General features: G+C 38.6%; 2 long non-coding RNA genes across 9 annotated transcripts in view; one reads left to right on the top strand and one right to left on the bottom strand.

The window, feature by feature from the left end:
- LOC110361264 (uncharacterized) overlaps positions 1-6,914 on the top strand; it is a 167,001-nt gene extending 160,087 nt beyond the window's left edge. For all 4 annotated transcript variants that reach the window (XR_010472426.1, XR_010472425.1, XR_010472422.1 and 1 more), the window contains one exon: positions 5,846-6,914. This is a non-coding gene — a long non-coding RNA (uncharacterized LOC110361264). The remainder of the gene's footprint in view (positions 1-5,845) is intronic.
- The window catches only part of LOC110361261 (uncharacterized), a 35,909-nt gene continuing 23,824 nt past the window's right edge, over positions 3,806-15,890 (bottom strand). Inside the window, exons 6-9 of one of the 5 annotated variants that reach the window (XR_010472419.1) lie at positions 12,276-15,500; positions 6,658-10,990; positions 5,176-5,216; positions 3,806-4,583 (exon numbers count right to left, since the gene is read on the bottom strand). This is a non-coding gene — a long non-coding RNA (uncharacterized LOC110361261). Of the gene's footprint in view, positions 4,584-5,175; positions 10,991-12,275; positions 15,501-15,890 lie in introns of those variants that run through there. The other 4 variants (XR_002417738.2, XR_010472420.1, XR_010472418.1 and 1 more) reach the window with 4 other exon arrangements.

Raw genomic sequence — 15,890 nt, 5'->3', positions numbered from 1 at the left:
TGAACCTTTTGTGACATATTCACAGCATTGGTGGTGTTTATTTTCCTCCTCCTTTTTGTCCTTTAACAATAATCTTTCCTCATTGTGCAAACAGCCTATTAGTTTTTCACTCTCTTACCACTGTTATACTGGCACCAGTAATTAACAGACTACTTAATGAATTCTTAATGAAAGATACTGACTATAACTGTTTTTACTCCTCTCCATTTCTAAGCTCACAAGACCATGCACACCCAACACAAATATTCATTCCATATGAAGATCCCAATAATATGAAAGTAGAATCCAAGCAAAGGTTCTTTAGTTCCTGCTGAAGGCCGTTATACTTGGACATGACCCGTTCTATAGGACGACAGCAGTCCTCACCAGCAGGATTTGGCTGGAAGTGCAGGTGGGCTGCATTTCTGGCCTGACATAATGTGAAGCTCTGCTCCTGGTACTGAAATTTGTCCCTGTGGCCATGTGTAACTAACTAACTAACTAAATGAATGAATGCATAAATAAATAATCTAATCAGCATCACCAGTGTTGAAGATCCTGGATGTCCCTGCTTGAATTAGCTTACCTGCTGTTCCATGCTTACACTGTAAAAAATCCAAAAGCTTCTGTCGCGTTGTTTTGTGTCTAGAACAAAACAGTTGAGGTCTTCACATCAGTCAGAAAAACTAGTTTTCAGTCACAATGGCTCATGTTTCATGTTTTTTTAATGCAAATCCGTACCAAAGAGGATAGAGCTGCTTTAGACATAATTTAGAAGCTTTGGGGTGGCATAAATTATGGTAAATTCAAGTAGTCCAAAGAGCAAAGCTCTCACCCAAATTGCCAAAGGACCATATGTTCTGGCCTCACTCCTCTCCGTGCCTTTCTCGACATCAGGAGGATGCACAGGCTAAGGAGAAAAGGCTCTTCTGAAAGCAGCCTTACTAAAGTAGCCTCAAATCTCTTTCCCAGAGAGTCCTCTCATGACTTCTGCATTGTCTCTTATACAAAACCCATCACACTGGGGATTAATGGTATGCAAAGACTGCACGCATGCAGTTATGAGAGAAAGGGAGCTGAGCAGGCTATGCTCCAAATACAACTTGCAGAAAGTGAGCAGCATGAACCCAGCCTGCCCTGTTATTAAAAAAAAAGAACAAAAATAATAATTATTTAATAAAAAGAAGAAGAAGAAAAATAAAAGCCAAAACCCCGTAGTCCAGGCTGTCTACAAATGAATACACAGAGATGTACGGGAAATTAAACATATTACAAAACAGGATAACAGTCTGCTTTGCATAAGTTGGCAAAGGTTAGACATATTAATATGGTGCCATTTTTCTGATGGAAAATGCTTGTGTTTTTTGCTGAACTCTTTGATTTAAACATAAATATAAATACATACTAGGAATATGCTATTATTCCAAAGAAAAAGAGTTGTTTTCCCAAAGATCTTAGCAAGTTAATATACGAACTTTTATTTCTTTTTACTGTTTAAGTGTCTTTTCAAAAATAGGAGTTGATTACTCTTGCAGTCTATGTTAAATTCCCAGATAGGTATAAACTATTAACAGGTCCCCAGATTATTCAGGGAGCATGGCTGATATAGCAAATGAGTGATTTATTTGACTCTTTAGAAGCAAAAGCATTAGGTAGGTCAAAGAAAATATGACTCTCTAGATGTCATGAGTTGTATGTTTTAGGTTTCATAATTTGCTGTCCTTTAGCTCTACTGTCCATGCATGGACAGCTGTGTTTGGCTGTCCTACTTCAACTGTAGTTTGGTCTCAACCTAGATTTTTCAGAGATTTTTGACATGTTGTTGTTTATCACCCTGCTTTACACAGCAAGGAAACACTTTTACAGCCTTCTGACACCTTACATTGTGTCTCTAAGTGCAACATACAAATTTACGTGCATACCAGGAATCCCTGTGCATCTAGTGAAATCCACATGTAACTTTCTGTGCCCATATTCCATCATATTTTTACATGAACACATGGCTTTTATAACAGATCCTGCTCATAATTTGAGGCCCTCCTTTTTCTGTGATCCAGCCACAGGATGGATTTTTCATTAATAGGGACCTAAGACTTTACACTTGACTTTGGAAAAAGAGCAGGGGCTGGTGCCAAGATTTGAACTCTGTGCTCATTATAATGCAGTCTGTTGTGTCACACACATTCAAAAATGTAATTCCAGCAGAAACCAGAGTCCAGATCCTCAAATGGGCCTCAGTGGGCAGCAGACTTTATGTTGGACAGCAGCGGTCCTGGGCACATTGCTGGGGATAACTGATGGCTCAGAGCTGATCTGTCAGTGTGCAAGAAGTGGAACTTGGGGCATTTCTTGACACAAATAAGTAGCCAGCTATGATGCAAGCATGAGATGGAAAAGTGACCTAGTTGTAACCATTTAGTACAAAGAACTTCCTTTTTGTCTCAGATTTCATTCAGCTGTCTTCTAGTTCCCTTTATGAGAACAGACTCCTATCCAGTCTCAGCAGTCCTGTTCCTATATTAGGAGTGCCCTTTTTATTTCAAATAAGTCTTTGTAATACCTTAGATCTCACTAATACTTTGAATTGTCGTTATACCTTCTATCACAGAATCTTTTGACCTCCAGTGAAACATCAATAAAGTCTATTTTCATGTGCATTGCATTTTCATGAAGTACCTGTGTTCATCTCTAACATTATGTAGGTATTGATACACCTTTGTGGAAACCATGTCATCTATAGTTTGCAAATAGTTAACAGAAAAATGTTCTTACAGAAGAGACTTGAAATATGGAGAAGTAAGAAACAGACAGAAAACCTTTTGGCATAGCCAAGATACTTCTTACATTGCTATTGGTTTAGGCTAAACAGTTTTATATAAGTGAATAGAATTAAATCACTTTTTCTGGGGTGGATGTACCTCTGATCTCAGAGGATGGTCTGTGCAGTGCCTTGTGGGACATCATGAGATAAACAAACATGTTAATGATAACTTAGGAGAAAAGCCATTATCTCCTTTTAGATGCCTAGTAAAGCTATGTCTGGGTTTTGTGTTGTAACTGGCCATCCTTCTGCAATTAAACGCATTTGAAAATCACTTCTCCTTTATGGTTTAGAAAAACAGTTTGAACTGACAGCTCCTAAAGTTGAAATTATTAAATTGGCAAATCATACAAAGATTGGGCATTACACATTGAGGCTTTACTGCACCAGCCAGTCAATGCTTTGAAAAATGCCCCAGAGGGACCATTCCCAGAAGTGTGAGAGTCAACATCTTGGATCTATTTTGAGATGGTAGAATGCCAATCAGTGTTAATTGTGGTGATGGTTTATTTCACGTACACTCCCTAACTGTCAGCCAGCAACAAGGCAAAAACCATCAACTTGCCTAATTCGACCTTTATTATCTGTTTATCATTATATGCATTTACAAGATATGTATCATTGCAGCATATGGACACACTTTGCAATTACATGGACCAGAACTAAATCTACTGGCACTGTTAATATTTTTAAGTATTTTGTATTCCAGCATTGTTTCTATTGTCCTGTACACAGGCTGGAAAGACAGACTTTGTCCCAGAGAGCTTAAAGTACAGACGAGCAAATTTTTCCAAATAGCACAACAATGGCATTATGGGTTTTGGGCCTGGCTTTTTTTCCTAATTTTTAGCATTACGAAAAACACATTTTAAACTAATGAATTTACTTTGTGAAGACCAAAGCCAAAAACGACTCTGCATTTGTGTAAGGTTGAGAACTGAACATTACTTTTAATGCTTACATAGCACTGGTTCCCCAAAAGACGACCATATGTCAGGTATCAGAAGTATCTCTCTGTAACATATATTCTTTTAGAGAAGACAAGCTTTGATACACAGAATTAATAGATATTTTACTTTATCTCCAGGCACTGCAGCTTATGTTTCTGAGTAGCTCCCGAGTTCCACATATTCTGAGAACTATGAAATTATACTGCCTATAGCCATGGTGTTATGGAGCTCTGAAATCAAACCTGCACTGTTCCTAGCTAGTTAGGATCTAATTTCATTATTTTATTGAAAACTTACATCAGGACTTGCATCAGTTTCTGGTATTCTTCAGTGAATATGGGGCATGCTTTACATAAACTATCTTAGATGGGAGTATAAACTGGTTCCTTTAAATTTTGAGAATAATTTTTACCTTATGCACTAGCTATTTTTAACTGCGTATCATCTCCGATTACACACATTTGGACATATAACTAATTTGACACCCCTATACTTAAATCCCAGTAAAGCACTTGTATATTGCAAATTTAGAGCCTCACATACAGCACTGCTAAGGTTCATTTGCTGTCCTCAGCACTTAAATGTGTTCTCTTTAAGTGTATCAGTATTTCTCACAATTTGCCTTAAGCCAAAACAAATAATATTTTTAGATTACAAAGGAAAACAAAATTCAAACCTGCTGTGGTTTTCAGTACTCACAAGAATCTGAAGCAAGGACAGTGGATTTAAGCCAATCCATAGGATGTCATTTTGTCCTGTGAAATTTTCAGTTAATATAATGAATAGCAAACGGGAAGTTGATATTTGGCGTTGAAGCATGTTAGGATATTATCCTGTAACATCACAAAAGATACAACTAGTGACAAAGGGGAAAAGGCAAGAATATCTGAAAAAACGCAGATTCCCAGGTCTCTGTTTACAATGAACAGACGGTGTGAAAATGGATGAGGAGTTGGACCTGCCAGACTGAGGCTCTGCAGATACCCAGCAAGGCTGGTGTCTCCACCATAGATTAACTGAGCCCATGTGTACAAGGAATAGGAGTCAGCTCTTCCAAGCCCTTCGTACCAGCATCTCCCACTGCCAGCAAGGGCCTCAAAAAGCAGGTCCAAAATGGATCTCACCACTGGCCTTTTAAGCTCCGAAGTTGCATTTCTTGAGTCTAGACTACTAGGTCAGATGCTAGAGATGCATAGAAATAAATCTGCCAGCCATTCTGTCCCAAGTTTCCTCTGTCCTTTATGCTGGCCTACATTGTGAAAGCAAGCATGTGGTAGTGTAGTAACAAAAATATTCAGAGGCTTGGGGCTTCTTCACTGTTAGGTGCAGAAGCAGCTCTCATTTATCTCCCATTGAAAACAAATTCCTAAACATCTCAGAAGTGTTTGAAGAGACATGGTTTATCTCACCCATTGTAGTACTCACCCATTGTAGTACTTGTTCCCTACAGGGCTTGGGTTCTTGACCTGCTTTTAAAAATGATAACAAGTAGCTGTGATTTTGTTAGTCAGAAGAAATAATTTGCAAAGAGGGTGAGAAGGTTGCTTGCTTTTTGTATAGCTTTTATTCTCACGCTAAACATACACATGGATGACTCTCTTCAAACTCAGCTTAAAAAAAAATGTACATCAGTTATGTAGAATTGATGTCCTCAATAAAAAACCTTATGTATTCTTATGCTTAGGATAGATCTTGCTAGTAATGTCTAGCTGGAAATAACAGGAAAAAAGTGAAATGGATGTGCAAGTCCAAGTGTTTTGTATCACATATGCAGGTATACATTCACACACTCACACACACAAACATACACATTTATAACCATATGAGACATTCAAAGGCTCAGTTAAACAAGCATAATTCTGCATAACCTAGCAAAACTTCTGGACACATTCTGCTTTCCAGAAATCCAGCTGACTCTGGTATTTTGTTAGTGGGAGGTGACTGCAAGTAGGGGATTTGAATAAACATTTATTTATGTACAATTACATCATCTTCTGGATGCTCCATTATTTTTCTGGCAAAAGGACTGATCAAATGGAAATAGTAAAATGCATGAATGAATATATGACCTGTCACTGTTTTGTTTTTCTTATAGGGAACCAAGAAAGCAGTGGCATAGAAACCCTCACGTGCATCCTGTAAATCTCCTACAGGGCATTGGTCTTATCATTGCCAGCCCTATGTCCACCTTTTTTTTTTTTTTTTTTTTTCCTCAAAAATGGATTAAGCTGAAATAGTTCATTTTATACATATATTTATAAATACATATGATTTTTTTTGTAATTACAACCTTTCCTTATTAAATGTACTCTAAAAATTGGAGAAAATACGTTTATAAAAGTCACATTTTGCTAATAACTTTTTGTAAATGTCCAGATTACATAGAGCACTATCCTTTACTCCATTTAAAGGTGGTGCTGCAATTTTGTAAAGCAACACATGCCCCATTTAAAGCCCGAGTTGCTATGGAAAATTCATATTTCAATTCCATCATGTAGTAAATGATAACATAAAATTGACTGGAAATGGCCGGAGTGAAGGTTTAATAAGCCTCACAAGTACCCTCAACTTGAGGCAAGCTATGTTTTTTCTGCCAAGCCTTATAATTCCTGTGACTCTTTCCCATACATTGTCCATGCATATCACATGCACTTTTAGCTGCATTTTCATATTCTTGCTTCTTCTGAACTTGGCTCATGGACAATTTCTGGATATGCTACAAAGGAAGATTCTTGAGCCTTCATAAAGATGAGTTTTATGAAGAGATAGACTCCAGACACCATTCAAACCAGCTAAATACTTTCAAGTACTACCTAATATCTTTGTACATCACAAATTAATTGCTTTCCCCTGATATATGATAGAGATGAGCACTGTGGGGTAGAAGAAAGAACCTCCAAAACTCACCAACTTCAGTAAAACCAGGGCTACCACCAAAACAGCCAGCCTGCTCCACCTCTCATGTATCGACCTCCCAGGACAAGCATGTTTCACTTGGTCCTTCCTCCAGTCAAATGCAACACTGGAGTACTTTTCTTCCACAACTACAAAGAGACCTGTGGTGTTTAAAAAATAATTGGTAATAATAAAAGAGATCTCCAAGGATATTAGTTTATTTACTCTTCTTGTACCACAGGTCAGTTAATTACAGTGTGCATAATTTTTTTTGTTGCTTTGTCATTATTTAGCACATATCAGAGAGAACAAAAATGGTTTGCAGATAGTGTCATATTCATAGAATAGTGAAAAAAAGTGTGTTATTGAATGCCAAATAGAAACATACCCTGAAGAGGGAACAGATCATACTAATAATTTTTGCCCTGCCTGCAAGACATCAGAGCTGAAAAGGCAGAAGTCACTGAAAAAATGGATAATAACTCTGGATCTCCAGTGCATTCACCCCTGTACATTTTTGTGCTCCTTTCATAAATGTGGTTACTTTATATCAACAGCTTGAAGGTAGAAAAGGAGGAAATACTTTTTCTCAGACATAAAGGAATCAAGTTACCAACAGATTAGAGGAATAAAAAAACCAAATTGTGCATCAGCAAAAATAATCCACAGTTAGCAGAGAAATGAATTAGATGATCTAATTTACTGATTTCCAAGGCTGAGATCACCTCATACACTTCCATGCAGCCAGAAGACTGAGACTGAAAGGCTTTTTTCAGGAGATGCCTGGAAACACTAGGTTACATTCTCTGTTCCCTCTGGTTTTCTTTCTCTTTCTCTGGCTTTTGGGTTTCTGTTCCCAACAGGGACCTGGAGCTGAGGGGCTCCTTCCTCCAGTGCAAGGGACCAGCCAAGTGCAGGGTTCAACCTCCCATCGCCTCTCATCTGGCCCTATCTGAGATGCCCTGTGATCCTGCTCCTTCAGAGGGCTTTTCCAGGCTAAATAAATAATGCAGATATTGGCCATAGAGACGCAAAGACAGTGGTAGCTCAGAATTCCTGTCTTTTGGGAAAGACGATATTTTGAGACCAGTGTTCATAGTGTGCTGGAATGAAGCATTTTATTTAACTTCCGTGTATTGTGAATCACATTTCTAAAGTTGCACTTCAGGAAGAATGAAATATTATATCAAAATTAAACAGTCATTAGCTTATCTTCCTGCAGTTTTCTTTATATCTCATGTTTCACTCTGCCATTACCAACCTGAATTATCAAAGGGAAAAATGTATTTTCAAATAATTTTAATTATTTTAATTGTAATGGTTTAAATTCATTCAAATAATTTTAAATATCATGTAGCATGTGATTTAGAATACCATCAATTATAAATTCTCTCTATTGTTTTTTTAATTGAAATCCAGTTACAATGCTACTAAATGAAGACTGAAATTTGTTTCCAGCCCTTGTTGTAACAGCTTAAATATGAAGCAAACATAAAGAAATAAGAAAAACAAATTATAATAATGTAGTCTGTCTTCACCGTACAGACGGATTTTCAACCTGATTTTTCATCTGAACTTTTGGTGTTTATATTTCAGGAAACAAAGTACTTTCCAATTACCAAACAACTCAGCACCAGTTACACTGGGATTGTTTCCCCATCAAAAATTACAAACTACTATTTCCCTTACTGTCTTTGACAACACTGATTTACACCAGGGAGGAAAACTGTCTCTGATCTGAGTATTGCCTTGAAAAAAGAGAATAAGATGTTGGGTCACTGCCAATTCTACTGTCTTGGAACAGCCCTTGCAATGAAAGCTCGCACCACTATTATTGCCATAAAAAAAAAAAATCTCTTCTTAATATTGTCAAGACCTTTTCTCAAATCTTGCTGATTTTAGGTTGACTGTCTTAAGTAACAATGTTTTTTAAACCTCTGCAGGTTTGACCACCTGCAGAAGCTGCTAGCTGTTGAAGCTCGGAAAAATAACAAGTAGACTTTATTTCCCATGATTTAATTCCAAAAATCTTGCACATGTGCTCAATTTAAAGTATGTGTCTATTCTCACTGGAATCAATGGGAGTATGCAGGTGACTAAATGTAAGCAGATGTGTAAGTAGTAGGAGCTGGGCCTGAAATTAAGACAAGCTTCAGCAACTGAAAGCTGCAACAGAAGGGGAAATCAAAGGTGACAGAAGCAATAAACAGTAATTTTGTGGAGTCAGCCTAAGACACATGTATATCACAACCATCATCACATTGTATTTCAAATTTTAAAAATAAATGTAGAAAAGAATTCCCAATCACAAATCATTTTCTCTTCTTAAAGGGAGATACCTAGAGGCATAGGAGCTAAGTCTTGAGAATGGAGCCAAATAAGGAGGAAGCAGATTTTCAGGCTGCTGAAAGACAGCATTTCAAGTAACATGTTCGCTATACAATATAGGAGAAAAAGAGAACCAAACCAAACAAACGAAATAAACAACCCTCCCACAAACACACACACACACACAAAAAAGACCCCAGGCAACCCTCAAAATGTCACAAGGATATAACTCCATAGCAAAGATGTTATGAAAGCAAGGAGCAATTTGTTGAGAGATGACCAAAAAATCAAGAAAAGGTGAATTTGAATTATTTTTTGAAACCAAGGAAGTGAGCACCTCTAGTGCTGCAAATGATGAGTCCATGGAAGGATTCAGTGAAGAGGTTACTCTAACTGTAGTCATAAGTAAGGAAGATCACCTATGGCAGATGTATTTGAATGAACATTGGATAAGTCAGAGAAGAGAAAGTGACCATCATGAAAGCCAGTGATGATAAGTGCATAGGCGGACAGTCTCAGGTCTCTGAGCAGGAAAGCTTTAGTCTCAAGAATAATTAAAAAAATACCAGTAGATGACTGAGAAGGAATATAGTAAAAAAATCACCAAAACCTTATATTTTACTTTGATTGATTTTAAAATTCTTCCTTGCCGCTCATCTCGTCAGCAGCTTCAATCTACATATATAACCTGGCAAAGACAAAAGAAAAGGGGAAACAAGAAGTACTGGAAACTTCATTGCAATATTCCCTAATCCACAACTCCATTTTGGAAGATGATACTGGCTTGAGCGTTTTACACAGGCATTCCTGGTACCATGCTGGTGTGTCAGAGCAGATGATGTACCCCCATGGATTCCTTTATGGTAGAATTCCTTCCCTCAAATGTCCGATCTCCATTTCTCTACAGAGTCATCACTTTGTTATTATATACATAGCCAAGAGTCAGGAAAATATACAGGCATTTAGTAGGAAGTAAACACATAGGTGTCAATATTAATTCTTATTATATGAATTGCATCTTTGACATTAAACACCTGTTTAAACTTTTTTTTTTGGCTTGGCACCTATGCTTTCAGAATGACACTGAGAATGACAGAAGACCTCTAAAGACCATGAGGGATTGGCTTGTGGGTGGCAACTGCAGGTGGTCTGGAAGGGAAAGTAGATAGAAGTTTAGTAAGATTTTCAAAGGAAAAGCACTTAAAACGTAATTGTCTACTCAAATTTATGATGTACATTACCTATGTCTTGAAAGTTTTATGCTGACAGACTCAGGACGATTTCTCATGTCTAACACTCACTGGGAGCTCACGTAGAACTTAGAATGGGGCTTTTGTCCTTAGTATTAATTTTGATGTTCGTTCTGCTGCAGAGATGGGTCTGAGTCACAACTTTTGGAGTCATAGCCACATCAGAAAATCCCTAAAGTTTGAGGGCACTTGAACTGATAGTTTTGGCTCAAATCATCTCTGATCTTCTGTAAACAATTTAGCATTCCTCCTGTTTGTACATATTCAGTGAATGATGTGAACTAGGAAAGAAAATAAGTGTGCTAAAAAAATCCCTTCCCCTCCCGTTGTGCGTGTGAATGAAACAGAGTCTGTCAGAAAGGAGGATATCTGCCAGTATCAGCAGGGAGGTTATTATCTTTGCATATGTTGCTTGCTAAGAAAATCTCTGTTAAGAACCATTGTGGTGAGATGCAGAATTGTGGAAGGATGCATTTGCACTACACAAATTTTCATCCGTCTGACTTTTTCATTTCCTGGGTCTCTAGAGCCACCCTACATGAACAGTATGCCACCCCTAAGGAGATCAAACTGAACTGCATTCAGCTTTATCAGAACAGGACGGTATTCTTCTGACAACACCACTGTCAAACAGCTGCCAGCTTGGTAGACTCATGAGCAGGACCTACATGACATGGTTGCTGCTGATACCACAGGATTTGGCTGGATGACTCAGGACTGTCCTTTCAATCTGTGTTCCATCTGTCTTCCTTTTCACAAATGTCCACCTGTAAAAAGGACAAGAAAAACAAAGGAGAGACCTGACCAGTGTGTTTTCTAAAGTGCCCTTCTTCTTAAATTTAACAGAGGTTAGCAAATTGACAACAGGTGAGAAAGAGGGGGGGGTGAGAGAAGGCATCTGTTTGTGTCCATCCCTGTTTATTCACATCTGTTCTCAAACTCCAGCTTTTGATTTCATATGAGCACAAACCACAAGCAACTGCTGAAGGCAAGAGGAGGAGCAGCACGAAATTAGCGCACGTGAAATCAAGTTCAGTCCTTAATAAGGGACAGAGCAGAAGGATTCATGAACTCAGAAGAAACAGCTTGCAAAGGAGGAAAAAAAAGTCTATAATGACAACTTTTTTTTTTTTTTTTTTTTTTTTTAAAGAAAGAAAGAGGAGGATCCCAAAATAAAACCACACCATTGGTGGTCACTGGTGCTGTGCTTAAGCTGTCATCTGTTGAATCTGGCAGTCTGCACGTCATTCAACAGATAAATGCCTTTACCAGAACCCTCTGGACAACGACAATATACAGCACACACATTTAAACCAGACTGCTAGGGCTGGGGGAAACTATGTTGGTGGTCACAGACACCAAAGAATCAGGTATAGGAAATTCTGAGTAAAGCAGACATATGCTCAGAGGAAAAAATAATCAGAAGCAACCCTTTTTTCCTCCTTTTTATCCAACATTTTGGTAATCCAGGCTGATTGCATGGTAATGTAACCACTCATAAATTCTAGAATACACACAGATTACGTTTGTGTGGCTAAACTGGAAGTGGTCTTTCCTTTCAGGTAGCCACAGAGCCATACAATTTGCTTTGGGAAAGCAGGACATATTTTATCTGCTCTCATCCCAGTTGCTATAAGGAACCACATATGGCTAGAGGTACTGCCTACTCTGCAACCTATTAAACATGCCACATGCCACATGCTAAAGCAAAGTGTTTTCAACTGTGTGCCATGTGGTGAGGCCCAGCAAAGCAAGAAATGGTGGGTTTTTTTGCAGATTATTACATGGGCTCAGAAATCCTGAGCCTGTGCAAACATTAAAAAATACTCAAAATATTTGAACTGGAAAACACACTCATTTGCTGTAATGCCTGTGGATTTCTTAAAAAAATACAGGATCTTCTTTTCCAATCATCCTCTCCAATGTGAAGTGGGATAATGAATAAGAATTCTAAACAATTTTATTGTAGCATGTTTTCATAGGCTATTTACAGCCGTTTCAGTTTATTCATTTATGTACATTTTTGTCTCAGTTTTCAAAGAAAAAACAAACCTTTCCTGGGGGTAGCTTCATCCAAGTTTTGTCCTCTGCTCCATTGTTCTTCAATGCACTCCATGGAAACAGTGTATTGCTGGAATCTCCTCCATTCACATCAGCGCTGGCATGAAGTTTCAAGGGCCAGCAATTACACTGATCAGCCTGGGGGTTTTAAAGGGTATTTCTGGGGTGCTGCAGCCCCTTACACCCCAGCAGGAATGCTAAGTTTTGGAACAAACCAACTGAGCCTGTTATTTTTTGAAGACACTTCAGCATGACACAGTGCAGCTTTAACACTCTCTCTCGTGTGTTTGCTGCCATCACTATGCCAATGCTCTTTGAGTGTGTTATCCAGATTTATTACTTAAGTCTCTCCTTCTCAACAGCCTCTGACTAGGATTAGTGTTTTCTATGTTATCTGCTGTGTACACGTGTAATGGAACAAGAAAACTAACCTTTTTAGTGCCAAGGGCAAAGAATCCTCCACAGACTACTCAATTTTCACAATATTTTCCATCATATAAAGCAGAAGCAAAGTTATTAAAAAGTTACTTCTACAGAAATTTCCAGTTCCTTTTGTTTATTCCTATCAACATCATCTGGGCCTCCTGCACTTTTGGGTGAGCAGTTGGTCCAAGACATGAATTATCCTCACATGCCAAAGAAAGCTCAGGAATTGCCCAGTCTATTTCAAAACCTAGAAAAAGTAGGAGGTTGTATCTGGCAGCAGCAATATGCATTAAACGTTCTCAAAGACAGCTTTGTTATTGAGAGGCGACCCGTTTGGATCAAGCAGGACCAACATAAATCTTCATTCAAAGCTTTAAACATACAGGGAACAATTTTGGAATTAAAGAAGCTTTTTTTCTTTCTTCTTTTTATTTTCCCCCATAAACACTTTTTTTTTTTTCTGTATCTCCTAGGTCTCCACACTTCTAAGCTCAAATTAAATAAGACCTTGATGATTATCTCTTGGACTGTATGTATTGAACAAAGCAGAATCAAATGAAAACCATTTTAGTTATGCATGAGATGGTTCCTAAAAACACTGCACACTTCAAGAGTTATTTTGGGTTGACGTTCCTGAACGGACAACCTCTATGTCCCTGCCGACAAAGGCAGTGGAACGATTTACGTTCTCACTACACTAATTTATTAAACTTGAGGCCATTAGCATTTCTCAGATTGCCTGTATATAGAACTGAGCCCTCAGTCACCCTTCTTCTGTCAAATGGCACACACACAGTTACAAACCATAATAATGAGTCAGATCAGACTCAACTAGACCATCTCAGAGATGTGAAACGAGTTCATGTAATCATTCCCTTCATCGTTTTTCCACTTCTGCTTACATCCATTATTTTCTCTCCTTGCCATACAGGAGGTTTGGATGCTGTGTTGGAAAGCTTAGCCCTACTATGTATTTTTCAAAACTCCTGGCTAGTTTTACAAGAAGCTGCCCATCATGTATTGTTCGTCCCAGAGAGAGGTGATGCAATGCTTTCAAAGAAAGCTCTTGCTCCCAGAGGAGGAAACATAAACAATCCAGATGAGCTGCCAACCCTCCTGATCCAGCTTAGAGTCCCCCAGTATTTTGGTGGTGGTGTTAAGGTATGACTCTTAGAATTACATATGATGTGGGCAATGCGGTTGTAATTTATTAATAAAAATTTTATTTCTAACCCTTGGGCCTGCAGAGAGAAAAAAAAACAAAATCAAATGGAAAACAAATACTAGAATAGCACAGCAAAGGGGCAAACCCCCTTCTCCCCCCAGTTCTTAGCAGTTGCATGCTTTTTGAGCATGCAACTTATTAAGGAGTTTCTGACTCACAATCTTGAACTACTTAGTGGTGGCAATGTGCATGCTACACCAATTCCCTCAGACAAAGCAAGCACCCTGTGTGCATTCAGCCAGACTTGGGGAGAGCGAGATGTACCCCCCACAGCCCCATGCTGGGGAGGGACCTGCAGCTGCCTGAGGCTACTCCTGCCCCTCCAGAGAATGCACTAACAGGGGGAAGCTCTTAGAGAGGTAGCTTGGATTTTTATTTTGTTTTAGGGGAAGGATCTGAATAGGAGCAGTGAATTTAAAAAGAAAACAAAAAAAGCCTTTTCTTCTTCTTCTAGCTGTATCAATTTGGTCCAATGAATGACAGTAGTCCTCCGAGAAAGCCCCTAGTTTGTGGTGGCACAGCCACGCCACCAGTGACAAGTTACAGATGCTGAATAACAAATCCTCCTGCCCAATAGGCCAATCCTGAAAATACTTTGTTATTTTGTCAGCTTCATGGGGAGGAAGTCAGAGGTAGGGAATGGTGAATCTGGAGACGGTGCCTCATATCTGCCTAAGAACCTGAAATCTATGGAATATTTGAATCTCTTTGTTTGCAAGGTTCTGGAACATGGTTAAAATAACATGCAAATTAAAAAATAAAAATCCTGCTGGAGCATTTGACTGAATGTACTTTCACTGAGCTGAGGCCAGCTGGGAATTTCCTTAAGCTGTAGAATGAAGCGAGGTTTCTGATGCAGATAGCCCACTGTGGAGCAACAACGTTAAATGGATTTTATGAGTTTCAATAACTCTGCTTTAATCAGAAAATTAGAAGTAACCAAGAAGCACCCCTAAGGTCAGATTTGCTACTCTATTATACTGGTAGAGCACCAGAGTGATATAACGGTTTTCAATGGAGTTATGCTGGCATAAAATTGATATCAGAGGTGGGTGAATCAAGCCCCAAGACAGCTATGAGTTATTTTCTTTCTATCTGACATTTTAATGTTCAAGTGAAAAAACATGGCGGAGTTGGGAATGAATCCCAAATGCAGTCAACCTGAAAGTCTTGATACAGAAGGATATGCTTTTAGTGCTAGTTGTCGAGGGTTTTGATAGCGGGGTGACAATAAAACCGTGGCAGATGTATTGTTAACCTCCTCTTCCTCCCCTTCCCTCTTCAGCCCCTCCCTCTCCCCCCTTCCCACTAAGGACAGGCAATTGGGAGGGAAAGAAGGACAGAGAGAAGAGAGTTGGAAAAATTAAAAATATTTTACTAATGCTACTGATAAGAATAGAGAAAATAATACAAAATATACAAAACCAATCTTGAAAAGTCCCAGCAGCTGCAAAGTGGGCACCTCAAGTCCTGGACTGGACTCTGCAGCCAACCAGAGCTGGATTCAATCTCTCATTAGGCCTCAGTTTGCAGGGACAACTCACAAGGTCCTCTCCTAATGTAGGCTATAAGGAAAAAAAAGGGACGAAATCCTCGTGATCTCCCACTTTTATATGAAGTATTCATGTAAATGGGATGTTATACTCGGTCAGTTTTTTGGTCACCTCTTTCTTGTTGTCCCTCTCACGAGAGGTGCATCAATTCATTATCAATGACTTTGCATTCCATTGCTATGTTTACCAAAACATGTTTCTGGTTCTTCAGGAAAACGCAGTTAATATGAAAGCTTTAGCTGACAGGCAAATTCACTAGAACAGAAACTTGTGTTTAACAAAGCCAGGACACTAGTTTAATCCTTCAAATACACAGAAGTCATCTTAAGAGAGATCACCACCTAAACAATCCGCCACGGTTCGTAACGAATTAGCAACTTGCATTTATACAATTACAATAAT

This window comes from Columba livia, chromosome 4 (genome assembly GCF_036013475.1).
Source record: "Columba livia isolate bColLiv1 breed racing homer chromosome 4, bColLiv1.pat.W.v2, whole genome shotgun sequence".
In the NCBI taxonomy this organism is placed as follows: domain Eukaryota; kingdom Metazoa; phylum Chordata; class Aves; order Columbiformes; family Columbidae; genus Columba; species Columba livia.
This window is presented reverse-complemented; position numbering and strand designations above follow the sequence as displayed.